This window comes from Thamnophis elegans, chromosome 8 (assembly GCF_009769535.1).
Source record: "Thamnophis elegans isolate rThaEle1 chromosome 8, rThaEle1.pri, whole genome shotgun sequence".
Classification (NCBI taxonomy): domain Eukaryota; kingdom Metazoa; phylum Chordata; class Lepidosauria; order Squamata; family Colubridae; genus Thamnophis; species Thamnophis elegans.
Genome location: NC_045548.1, coordinates 31,269,752 through 31,284,209, shown reverse-complemented (window position 1 = coordinate 31,284,209; position 14,458 = coordinate 31,269,752).

Here is a 14,458-nt window from a genome sequence, read left to right as displayed (position 1 = left end):
GCATATCTTAATTTTTTTAAAAAAATAAGAGAAGACAGTATACATGTACAATCATATTGCTTTAAAACCTAACATCCCTCCTCAAACCTAGTATACTTCCCTCCCTCCACCCTCCCCCACAGCCCCCTCACAATCTTCCCTCCCCTGACTTCCCAGAACCAATACACGGTATATGTCTTTAACAAAAACAGTCTAAAATATATTTGAAAAAAGAGTAGGCAATTAATAACATCTTTAAATTGAACTTAGCTCCTCCTTGCTAGGCTAACTCTAAACAATTTATATCATTCCTGATCTTAATCATAAGCTATCTGGAATTTCTTAGCCCGATATTTATTTTGAGTATAATCAATCCATTTTTTCCAGTCTTGTTTATATCTCTCGTTTGAGTAGTCCTTAAGATATGCAGATATTTTAGCCATCTCGGCTAAATTTGTGACTTTCAATGTCCATTCTTGGATAGTAGGCAAATCTTCCTTCTTCCAGTATTGTGCCACCAACAATCTAGCTGCAGTTATTAAGTGCAAAATCAAATTAATCTCTACAACTGTACAATCAGTAATTATACCTAACAAAAATAACTGGGGGGTAAACTTTATCCTTTTTTAAAGAACATTTTGCATAATCCACCATATTTTTATCCAAAATGCCTTAACCTTTTGACAAGTCCACCATATGTGAAAATATGTAGCGTCCACAGAATCACATCTCCAGCATTTAGGTTGTAAATTCGGATACATAGAAGCCAACTTTTTAAGATCTAAATGCCATCTATAAAACATCTTGTAAAAGTTTTCTCTCAAGTTTTGGGCTTGTGTAAATTTTACATTTCTTACCCAAATCCTTTCCCATGTATCCAGCATTATTGGTTCTTCAATATTTTGAGCCCACTTTATCATACAGTCTTTAACTAATTCTGTTTCGGAGTCCATCTGTATTAATACATTATATAATCTCTTTATATGCATTGGACTTTGATCTCTTATTTGTTTAAGTAAATTATCCTCGACTTGCATAAAACCAATTTTTTGATCTATTTTCCATCTGGCCTGTAGCTGTCCATACTGGAACCATGTTTGAAGTACCTTTTCCTCTTTTAATTCATCCAAGGGTTTTAGTTGTAGTACACCTCTTTCTAGGGTAAGAAGCTGTCTGTAAGTAATTATATCCTGTTTTTGTACTATGTTCATATTTTCTATTGCATGTCTAGGAATTGCCCACATGGGTATCTTATCATTTAATTTGTATTGGTATTTTTTCCAGTCCCGCAGTAGAGCATTCCTTAAAATATGACTTTTAAAATTCTTGTCCACTTTTTTGTTATATAACAGGTAAGCATGCTACCCATATACCAAATCATGCCCCTCGATATTAAGTATTCTATCATTTGTTAAATTAATCCAATCATTAATTACAGATAAAGCTACTGCGTCATAGTATAATTTTAAATTGGGTAATTTCAAACCTTTCCTCTCACGCACATCTTGCATTATTTTTAGTTTTACTCTCAGCTTCTTCCCTGCCCATACAAATTTATTAATACCCTTCTGCCATTCTAGCAGGTTCACATCTTTTTTAAGTATTGGTAGCATTTGGAAAAGAAATAAAAATTTAGGTAAAATATTCATTTTCACTGCTGCTATTCTTCCCAGCAAAGATAACTGTAATTTCTCCCATTTTTTCATCTCTGTCTGTACACTATGCCAAAGTGGTTCATAATTATACTTGTATAATTTCCCATTTGAGATTGAAATATGAACTCCTAAATATTTGACCTTTTTAACTATTTCACATCCTGTCATTCCTTCTAGTTCTTCCTTTTGTTTAGTATTCATATTTGTAGCTAATATCTTTGTTTTCCCTAAATTTATTTTAAATCCTGACACTTGACCATATTGATTAATCATATTCATTAAGACCTTACTAGATTCCTGCGGTTGGGTTAATATTATAACCAAATCATCTGCAAAAGCACGTACTCTATATTCTTGCTGCCTAATCTTAATTCCCTGTAAGCCCTCCGAGCCCCGTATTTTATTCAACAATAATTCCAAAGTTATGATAAACAATAATGGGGACAAGGGACAACCCTGCCTTGTACCTTTTTCAATTTGAAAAGAATCTGTTAAACTTCCATTAACTATAATTTGAGCTGTTTGTTGTTGATATATTACTTGCTTGATTGTAAGAAATGTTCTCCTATTTGCATTTTTTGCAATATTTTCAGCAGGAATTGCCAATTAAACTCGATCAAAGACTTTCTCAGCATCTAGAAATATGAGCGCAGCAGGGATTTGGTTATTCTTTCCCAAATATTCTAGCGTATTAACAATTAGTCTTACATTACTTCTCATTTGTCTCCCTTGAATAAAACCTGTTTGATCATTATGCATCAATTGCTGGATAACCAACATTAACCTATTTGCTAGTATTTTGGTAAAGATTTTATAATCTACATTAAGTAATGATATAGGTCTATAATTTTTTGGTTGAGTAATGTCTTGATCTTGTTTGGGTATCAGGGATATAAAAGCTGTCTTCCAAGATGGGGGTACCTTGCCTTCCACTTGAATCTTATTAAATAATTCCTTAAGAGGTTCTACCATTTCTAATTGTAGATTTTTATAATAAGCCACCGTCAAGCCATCTGTACCCGGTGCTTTCCCTGCCTTTAACTGTTTGATTACCTGTAGAATTTCCCCTGAAATTATTGGTTGGTTCAATCTTTCCCTCTGCTCATCTTTAACTATGGGTATTTTTTATTTATCCAGGTATCTCTCTATATCTAGGCCTTGAATTTTATCACCCTTGTACAATCCTATAAAAAATTCACAAAAGACCTTTTGAATCTCATCCTGTTGATACACTTCTTTCCCTCTGTAGTGTAATTTCGCTACGTTATGAGATTTTTGTTTTTTCCTAATCAAATATGCTAACCATCTACCAGATTTATTTGCATTACAGAAAGTGTTATGTTTTGCATATAACAGATTGGTAGCTACCTGGTCTGAAATCAGCATATTAAATTGGTCTTTTAATAAGGTAATTGCTTCTTTAATCTTTTTATCTCCTGGTTTTAAAATTAACTCTTGCTCTTTCTTCCTAATTTCATCTTCCAGTTCAATTCGCTTTTCCCCCTGTTTATGTCTATGTAATCTATTTAAATTTATCAAAGCTCCTCTCATATAAGCTTTACTTGCATCCCATACTGTTTCCATAGATGTACCCTTATTCATATTAAAAACAAAGTATTCTGTTAACAATTTTTTACATTCATTAATATATTTCTCATATCTAAATAAATTTTCATTCAATCTCCAAGACTGTCTTGCTTGCATCCCAACTCCCAACTCCATCCAAACCAGATTATGATCTGATAAAACTCTGGCACATATCTTTATCTTCTTTACCCTAGAAAGCAAATCATTGGTAGTTAGTATGAAGTCAATTCTAGAAAAGGATTGGTGTCTATCAGAAAAGAAGGTAAAATCGTATTCTTCTGCATTTCTTTCTCGCCAAATATCTCTCAGTTCAAAATCATCCATCATGTTGAAAAAGGACTTAGGTAGTTTTGCTCGCATTTGAGTATTTTGCCGAGAAGCTGTCAGCCTCTGATTTGCTGCTGCTTCGGCTGCCATTGAAATGGGGAGGGAGGGCATGGTGTTTGGGAGGGGACTGATTGTTGTGCTGGAGGAAGATTCTGGAGTTTCAACTGCCCGTCTTACTGCGCATGCGGAGGAGGTTTCCCACCAAGGCCAACGGCATAGACATTCCATCTTGGTGATGCCTTTCAAAGTTATCTCGCACCTGACACTTGGGAGAATTATGATTGGACTGTGCATGGGATGCCAAGGGGTGGGGAATGGGATATACAATATATCATTCGCTTTCGCGCCTAAATAATCAGTCTTCGCTTTGCTAGGCTTCTGTTCATTTATAATTAGTAAAAGTACACTTGATTTCTATCAATGGAGTCTTGTGGTTTTCTTTCCTGATTATCCAATGAAGAAGTGCTGACAATAAGCGAAGTCTCACAATACACCCTACCAGGAGTTTCAACCTACCGTGGGGGTGTACTCACAAGAAGGAACAAAGAAAAATGTCGTTGCATGCGAGCGATGAAGAGGAGACTGAAGGGACAACTGCAAACCATCTTTACCTGAAAGGCTGGCTGGCCTAAGAGTAGAAGAGCCTATGGTTCGCCCCCGATGGACTTTGGGTGTTGGGTAAAAAGAGGAATCTGAAGAATTGGATGCAGGAGTCACCAGAAGGAGACCGAAAAAGAAACCAGCTGAATGGGAGGAAGCTGGGGTCGAGGATTACAGATTGTCCGAGGCAAAACGGCTCCTTGAGGAGGCTATGTCCGAGCGAAAGACCCATGGGAGAGCGATGGAAAGGGAGCAAACGGAAGAATTTGAACAAAGGTACTCCATGCATAAATTTAGGGAGGGGGAAGAGGCCGAGGGAGGTTGGGAGCAAGGAAACCCAGAACCAGCCTCCCCCCCCAGCCAGGGCTGCTGCCAGAGTAGGGGGGGCCCCCAGAAGACGCCGAATGGCAAAAGTCCCTCCCTTAACAGTAAAATATAACGGTGATCCCAAGAGGTTGGGGTTATTCGTCATTCAAATTTGGAATTATATGGAAATTTATGGTCCGGATTTAGAAACAGATGAGATGAAAGTGAGGATGGTTTTACTTTCATTGGAAGAAAAAGCGGCCGATTGGATGGTGAGCTTACACCAATGCAATTCCCCTCTCCTGAGGAATTTTAATGACTTTATGGCTGCACTTAAGAGGAGGTTTGATGACCCGCTGATTGAGAAACGCGGGAAGGTGAAATTTATGGCCCTAAAGCAGGGAAATAGACCAGTGGCTGAATATGTTCAGGATTTTCAACAGCTATCAGCTTATATGAGGGGATGGTCAGAAGATGCCCTCTTGGATCAGTTTGCCTTGGGATTGAATGAGGACATTTACCAGCAATGCATTAACAGACACCTTCCCCACAGCAGACGTTGAGTTAGATTTGGCTAGACTTCAACGCACAAAAGAGAGAGAAGCGGAGAGATCGCTCCCCCAGCCCAAAAAGCCCCGGTTCGCATCAGAAGTGAAGGGAGGGGAAGCTTCGCCAGCAAGACCAAGCCTTTCACGTGCTTCCGTTGTGGGAAGGGAGGCCATCTCACTGTGGATTGCCACGTTAAACTGGCCCAGACCGCTCCACCCCCTACCAAGAGGGAGGGAAAGGCGGGCAAGGCCCCGGGGAAGAAGAGAGAGGCTGCGTGCGCTGCTGAGAATGTTCCCCAGCATTTCCAGCCGGAGGAGGAGGAAGGGGACGTGACCACCAGTTCCTCTGATGAATCCGATGACGACACCTTGCATCGTTGGGTGAATTCAAATAAAGGCCCCATGTTAATCCCAATTGAGTTAAGAGTGCCACCTGCTGGTGATACGGAGCAGCTTTCAGCTCTCCTGGACTCTGGCTGCTCCAGATGTATGATTAGTCCAGCAATGGTTGAGAAACTGGGCTTGAAGTTGAGGACTTTAAAAACCCCTATTGTTTTTTGCCAGATTGATTCTTGTCTTTCTTGGTATCCATAACACCGTTCCAGTCACCCAATAGTATGCAGGATCTGTAATCCCAATGTACTAATTTAGCATGGAGCTTTTTATAAAATCCATCTTGTTGTTGGTTGGGAGCATATATTCCCAGTAACAATATCCTTTTCCCTTCTAATACCAGATCTATTGCAATGTATCTTCCTTGGGAGTCTGCTTCAATTAATTCAGCTCTCATATCCTTCCTTAAGTAGATAACTATACTGTTTTTCTTTTCTGAAGCAGAAGCTATAAAGTGTTGTCCAAGTCTTGTATTAATCAAGTATTTTTGATCAGTTGATCTAATGTGAGTTTCTTGCAAGCAAATTATATCATTCTTGAACTGTTTAAGATAGTGATTTATTTTCTTCCTTTTCTGTGGGGAGTTTAATCCATTAACGTTCCACGTTAGTAACTTAGTTGTCATCTTTGGCTCCCTGAAGCTTTTTTAGAGCCATCTGGACAACCTGGAATTTAATCTTTGGTCTGGCTCCTCCCACTGCTTCTAGACTGGCACCTGTAGCATCTTGACCGGTGACAGGTGTTTGTTGTAATTGTTGCTTTTTTAATTCTTGGTCCATTTGTCTGGTAATCACATGGGTTTGTCTTTGTTCCTTGGTTCCTTGTACTTCTGAGAGCGAAAGTTGATCCAACCTTGTTGATACTTGTGTAGTTTGCTGTCTATCTTGTCCTTCTTGTTCTCTTTCTCTGGGTCCAGGCGGGGCAGGATGTCCAGCCTTCAATATATTATTGTAAAAGTCTCGGGCCTTCCATATTGAATTAAGACGGTATCTTTGTCTCTGATAAACGAGTGCTAGTTCGACTGGCACATCCCATCTGAACTGTAACTGACGATTTTTAAGCTCTTCAACTAAAAAAGCGTAGTCTTTCCTAGATCTCAGCATTTGGGGTGGTATCTCCTTCAAAACGGTCACCTCCTGACCCCCAATTTGAAGCTTGGTTTTATAAGACTCTTGCAATATCATATTCTTCATGTCTCTTGTAGCAAAGTACATCACAATGTCTCTTGGTAGATGCTTCTGTCTGGCAAGCCAGGAGTTAACACGATAAACCTTTTCAATTTGCCATTCAAAATTCCCACCTGGCCTTCCCATCAAATTATCAAAGGCTTCTGAGAGAATCTGTTTCAAATTTTCCTGGTTATTTTCACGTAAACCTCTTATTCTTGCAAATTCCATTTGTCTATACTGTAACATAATAATTTCTTTTTCAGCATCTCCAACTTTTTGTTGAACCACATCCATTTTCGATGCCAAGTTAATATTGGAGTCACTAAGATCTTCTAATCTATCTTCAATTCCGGACACATATTCTGATAGAGAATTAAAAAACTCCAACATATTGTCCCTGATCTTCTGATCCCGAGTCTCAAGTTTATCAGACAGTTCTTTATGAGCAGCAGATATCTCCTCCTTAATTTTTGTTTCCATCACAGCAGCATGATTTTTAAAAGCTTCAGCCAGTTCTTTCTGAAAAATTTATTTAGTCAGAGGCTCCCCTGCAACAGTAGGGGGAGGGAGTAATGACTGTAATTTCACATCGGGAGCAGGGGAGCTGCCCGCACTTTTTGAGACATTAGAGAGGGGGGACCTTTTGCCTAGAAGCCATTCCAAGTTTAATCTTCTTCAGCCAATTAGTAAATCTATGCTAGCCGATTGTACAGCAATTGCTGTTTAGTTTAGTGATAAATCACTTCCTTTTCTTTGAATGTTCTAAGCTCCGTAGAAATATTTTCAAAGTCCGACCAGTGCTACGAAGCTGCTCGGCGCCATTTTGTATATCTCTTTAACAAGTAAATTATCAGAAGGAATTCTTGTAAAAATGAAGCTAAGGATTAATACATGCAATTAAAAGTTCATGCGTAGAGGCTCTGCTCATTCTGGAATCAGTAAATCAGATTTTATGCTTGTGCTGAGGATGGGTGGATTGCCTTTGTGCTGCAAATAAAAGCAGCAGAAGTTCTTGGCGCTCAGAATATTATGCTGACGGGTGCCCTTCCTCCCTTCCCAGATTTATGGTCTGGGAAGGTTAGTTGGCGTGCTGCCCAAGCACAATTAGCTCCCCTTGTTCTTCTAAGTCCGAAGAAGAGGTAATCAAGCTGTCAAACGGCTGATGAATTGCTGTTCAGACAGTTTAACACAACCAAGAATCCAGAGCTGTTAAGAACAAGCTCCCTCAGGCAACCCCTCCCCCCCACTGGAAGCCTCGCTGTACTCTACTTTAGAAGGGAAGATGGTGGAACTCTCCTAATCATCAACAATTGGCAGTCCTGGTTAATAGTTGAATGGGAAGCTGCTTGAAAATTCCAAAGCTAGAAGCTAGACTGAGGTTGAAAAAATATTTCAGAAGAAATCAATAGCTTTTTAACATGCATGGGAAATTAGAGCTTCCACAAACTGAGATCAACTTGAGAGTATCTTTATTTAACAGAGGAAATAATATATATACAGGCTAAATATAGCTGTGGCTGGAACTGGTTTCATGAAACTCCACTCTAAGCCTCAAATCATCTATTAGGATGACATCCCTTATACCTGTGATGGTGAACCTTTTCGGCACCGAGTGCCCAAACCGCACCAGAGCGCTGGCCAGATGGTGTTCAGGTTTCCAGCACGCAGCTGGTCTTCATGTGCGCTTGAGCAATGGAAACCCGAAGACCAGCTGGCCAGCATGCGCATACACACCAGCCAACATGTATGTTCATACTGGAAACCAGAAAGGCAGCTGGCAGTGGTGCACATGCCCACAGAGAGGGTTCTGCATGCCATCTCTGGCATGCGTACCAGAGGTTTGTCATCATGGCCTTATACAATATATCACAGAAGTGAGTATACCCCCTCACGTTTTATAAATATTTAAGTATATCTTTTCATGTGACAACACTGAAGAAATGGCACTTCGCTACAATATATTATAGTGAATAGACAGTTTGTATAACAGTGAAAATGCTCTGTGCCTCCAAAATAACAACACACAGCCATTAATGTTTAAACTGCTGGCAACAAAAGTGAGTACATCCCTAAGTGATAATGTCCAAATGGGGCCTAAGTAGCTGTTTTCCCTCCCTGGTGTCATGTGACTCAGTGTTACAAGGTCTCAGGTGTGAAGGGGGAGCATGTGTGTTAAATTTGGTGTTATCGCTCTTACTCTCTCATACTGGTCACTGACAGTTCAACATGGCACCTCATGGCAATGAACTCTTGAGGATCTGAAAAAACAAATTGTTACTCTACATAACGATGGCCTAGGCTATAAGAAGATTGCCAAGACCCTGAAACTGAGCTGCAGCATGGTGACCAAGACCATACAGGCGTGTAACAGGACAGGTTCCACTCAGAACAGGTCTTGCCATGGTCGACCAAAGAAGTTGAGTGCCTGTGCTCAGCATCATATCCGGAGTTGGCTTTGGGAAACTTCTGTGATATACTGTTATGTCCTTAGTCTATTATCAAGACACCATATTTATAATATGAATAGCATTGTCTTCTATCAAATTTCTCAGCATGAGCTCACCATACACAAATAAAACATGTATAATATTTAATGTCTCTCCTTATGAGAAATACTAATTTTTAAAAAATAATAAAAATGACTGATAAGTAGAGTAGCAATCATGTTGGCTTTTAAAAGTTGTAGAAAGGGTTTACAGAATTCAGTGGCTTTTTAATTACAAAAATAAACTGACTCAGTCAACCGTTATTATATAATGATGTCATGACACCACATTAAGGTCCTGAATTAATGTTTCTGAAGTTGAATTTAATATAGAATATTAAGTTGCCAAATCATACTATAGTCCATATCCCACATAAATCACAAATTCCTCCCTGACTATAGCTGGAATACAGAAGTCACACATATAATCCAATTATACCTGAATATTGAAAAAACTGCAAATCTTCCCTACATAGATCTGCATGATCAGAGATTTTTGTCAAACTAAAAAAAATGTGTGGCATTGTGAAACAGTTTGTAGTACTTTGGTATATTTCTACATCATCACGAATGATGTACAACATCACAACATAGACAACAATGTGTTGCAATGGTGCAATACCTTTGGAAAATACCCACAAACAGGTTCATCTACTTCTCTGAAACAGGGCAAATGCCATTTCCATCAAATTAGGAAAAAAAAAATCTACCATACTTGAAAATTTCACTTCACTCTGTTGTTGAAAAATAATAAACCTTAAAACAATGAAATATTTTAAAAGTAATTTTAAATTAATTAAATTGAAATTAAATAATTAAATTGTTAAATAAAATTTTAAAGCTAAAATTAAAGTTAATTATTTTTACATTAAGTTAATTGATTAACAGTAATTAAAATTCATTAATTTTAAATTAAACAATTGAATTAATTAATTGAATTAATTAATTGAATAAAATAACAAATAAGAGCATGGACTACCCAACTCCAGATAACTCTGGCAGGTGTTTACAATTTTGAGAAACCTGAATACCATTTCATTCACAAATTCATTCAGATTCATTGAGTAATTTAATTTGTTACAAAATAATCTAAACAAAATATACCAGATCTCCATCACATACCTCTTTCCAGTACATCAGAACATCTAGACATAAATACCAGGTTGTACACTGAAATTATAGAAGAAATTATAATGAGTAAAATTTTACTCAGTTTTTTTCAACTTGCTTACCAGCAACTGGACATTTGTATGTACATGTATTTACTTCAGTATGCCTTTTACATTTCCAAGTAAGCAGATAGCATTTTCTTGATTGCTTACTATCATAGGCCAGAGCATGGTCCATTTTACAGATTGGTAGACCTGTAAAATGACACTCACCACTGGCTTCCAAAACCATTGATGAGTGTCAGTTATCTATCCAGATACAACAGCTGAGCAATGTAATTCCAGTTAAATTTGCTGGGCGAAGTAGAACCCCTCAAACCCACAATGCACCAATTAGAAAATGTTTTCACAGAATAATCATTAACTTAGTATTGTTGGTGACCTGAGGGAGAAAGGAAAAAAATTTGGTCAGTGGCGAAGTTTCCAGCAGTAGTTAATGAATGTGTAAATAGTGTTTTGCATATATAGTACCTTTGACCAGAAGATCTTCAGTTACTACATTTATCTTCAAGGCCTCGATGTCAGCCTCTGCTTTGCTGCTGCTTCGGCTACCATCTGACAGTTCAAACTTTTCAAACTTTAATGTAATTTGTATGCCGCCCATTCCCTAGGGACTCAGTTGGGTGAATTATAATTGGACTATGGACTGGGGTGCCAAGGGGAGAGGATTGAACTATACATGATATTGTTTGCTTTCACGCCTAATTAACCAGATTCAGCTTTGCTTCGCTACTATTCGTTTGTAATTAGTAAAAGTACACTTAATTTCAAGCAAATGGAGTTGAGTGGTTTCTTTCCTGATTATTAAATAAAGTAGCATCTGACACTCAGGCCAGCTCACACATACTTTGTGTACAAGTGATACGAAGTCAAGGTAGCAGTAGTTTTAAAATTTGATTATATTTTATATTATATGCAAAATACATTTGCTCTTTTATCTAGAGCTATATATAATTGGATAAAAATAATGTTTATTGGAGAAGTGGAAAGAAAGACACACTAATGATCAGAGCAGAATGATAGAACGGAGAATGGTACTGAAATTTTGGTTGCACTTCAAGCATTTTGGGAGTAAAGAGGATGCTAATGTATCGGAATGCAAACCAAGAGCAAAGCCTACCATGAATGTTCAAGGGTTAAGATAGTCAATCAAGCATTTCATTCTCCAAATCCTTCCTAACCTGTGCATTAGTTTATACCAAGGGTGTCTAACGTTGCCAACTTCAAGAGTTGTAGGCTTGCTGAAATCCACAGGTCTAAAAGTTGCCAAAGTTGAACATCCCTGCTTTTCTTTGCCAAAAGTTTTTTTTATTTTTTAACATACATATACTATAATCCAAAGTATACCATTGCATCTTAACAAACATTTTTTGAATATTCAATAATACATCAATTCCTCTTGCCATTAAGCATCTTCAATTTTTATTTGCTCTTCTGCTTTCCATACATCATATTATAGTCTATTTCATCTTCAACTCTTCTCCTCTCCCTCTCTCCTCCTCCCTACCACCTTTCTTCTCTCTGCCCTCTCTTTTCTCCTTCTCCTTTCTCTCTCTCTCTCTCCTCTCTTTCCACACCTTCCCCCTCTCCTACTCTTTCTCTCCCTTCGACTTCCCTCTCTCCTGTCTCCTTTCTCTCTCTTTCTCTCTCTTTATCTCCCTTCCATTCTCTATTTTACATGGTGTATTTCTGCCTTTTAGCAAACCCCATTTAATATCGGTGGCATTAATAATTATATTCTCAAAGAAAAAAGAAAAAATATATTTTCCATATTGCTAGTTTTTATTTTAAAGGTATACCTTTATATGAATTCTGTCAGCCTCTGCTTTGCTGCTGCTTCGGCTGCCATTGAAACGGGAGAGGGCGGCATGGTATTTGGGAGGGGAATACTAATTGTGCTGGAGGAGGATCCTGGAGTTTGCTGCCTCTCTTGCTGCGCATGGTTTCCCGCTTGGCGGTTTCCCGCCAAGGCCAACGGCACCGACATTCCATCTGGGTGATGCCTTTCGAAGTTATCTCACACCTGACACTTGGGAGAATTATGATTGGACTGTAACTGGGATGCCAAGGGGTGGGGAATGGGTTATTCTATATATCATTTGCTTTCGCGCCTAAATAATCAGTCTTTCGCTTTGCTACGCTTCTAAATCATTTATAATTAGTAAAAGTACACTTGATTTCTATCAATGGAGTCTCGTGGTTTTCTTTCCTAATTATTCAATGGAGGAGTGCTGACAGTAAGCGAAAGACTCATTCACACCCCACCAGGAGTTTTCAACCTACCGTGGGGGGTGTACTCACAAGAAGGACGGAGAAAATGTCATTGCAAACAAGCGATGATGAGATTGAAAGAGAAACTGCAGAACCAACTTTACCTGAAAGACTAGCTGGCCTAAGGATAGAGAAGCCTGCAGTTCAACCCCGATGGACTTTGGGAGTGGGGCAAAAAGACGATTATGAGGATTATGAGAATTTGGATGCAGGAGTCACCAGACGGAAACAAAGGAAAACCCCAGCAGACTGGAAAGAAACTATGACCGAGAGGAGGACCCGGGAGAGAGAAATGGAAAGAGAGCAAACAGAAGAATTTGCACAAAGGTACTCCTTGCATAAATTTAGGGAGGGTGAAGAGGCTGAGGGGGGATGGGAGCAAGCAAACCCAGGAACAGTCTCCCCCCCCCCAGCCAGGACTGTTGCCAGAGTAGGGGGGTCCCCCAGAAGACGCAGAAGTGCAAAAGTCCCTCCCTTACCAGTAAAATATAACAATGATACAAAGAGGTTGGGTCCTTTCGTCATGCAGATTTGCAACTATATGGAAAAATATGGCCAAGTTTTAGAGTCAGATGAGATGAAAGTGCAAATAGTTTCACTTTCTTTGGAAGAAAAAGCGGCCGTTTGGATGGTGAGCTTATACCAATGTAATTCCCCTGTCCTGAGGAATTTTAATAGCTTTATGACTGCACTAAAAAGGAGGTTTGATGACCCACTGATTGAGAGACGAGGGAAGGTGAATTTTATGGCCCTAAAACAGGGAAATAAGCCAGTGGCTGAAGAGCTTCAGGATCAGTTTGCATTGGGATTAAATGAGGACATTTACCAACAATGCGTTAACAGACACCTTCCTAAGCGAATTGTTGCTGGCTATGAAAATACAGCGGATGTTGAACTAGACTTGATTAGAATTCAACGTGTGAAAGGGGAAAAAGCAGAGAGATCACCCCCCCAGCTCAAAGGGCCCCATTCCGCATCAGGGATGAAGGGAAGGGAAGCTCCACTGGCAAAGACAAGCCTTTCATGTGCCTCCGTTGTGGAAAAGGAGGCCATCGCGCCATGGATTGCCGCCTTAAACTTCCTCTGCCCGCCCAAACCCCTACCAAGAGGAAAGGGAAGGCAAGCAAGGCCCTGGGGAAGGAGAAGGGAGCTGCGCTCGCTGCTGAAAATACCCCCCAGTGTTTCCAGCCGGAGATGGAGGAGGGAGCGGACGTGACCACCAGCTCCTCTGATGACTCCGATGACGACGGCTCCCCTCAATGCGTGAGTTCACATAAAGGCCCCATGTTGATCCCAATTGAGTTAAGGGTGCCATCTGGTGGGGAGACGGAGCGGCTTTCTGCTCTACTCAATTCGGGCTGTTCTAGATGTATGATTAATCCTGCAATGGTTGAGAAACTGGGCTTAAAATTGAGGACTTTGAAAACCCCTATTGTTTTTTGCCAAATCGATGGATCCATTGCAGGGGGAGGCCCGGCCCATTTCTACACTGAACCTCTAGAGATGAAAATGGGCACCCATGTGGAATTGATCTCTTTTATTGTGGCACCTGGGATGGACAGACCCCTTATTTTGGGACTCCCCTGGCTTCGTAAATGGAACCCTCGCATTAACTGGAGGGAGGGGTGGCTGCACATCCGGACCAGCACAGCCCCAAACGGGGATGCCAACGCCCCTGAGCCTGGTGGCTCCAGCCCCGCATTGGCCGCCAGGGGCCAGGAGAAAATTGAGGGGGAGGAAAAGATTCCGAAAGAATATTGGGACTTAAAAGGGGTTTTTAATGAAAAATCTTCGGATAAGCTTCCACCCCACAGGAGCACTGACTGCTCCATCGAGATTTTGCCTGGAGTGCTGCTTCCAAAACCCCAAATTTACTCTATGTCGCCCAGGGAGATGGAGGAAATGAGGAAGTTTATTGACAAAAACTTACAAAGGGGTTTCATTGAACCAGCCAGATCCAAGGTGGCGG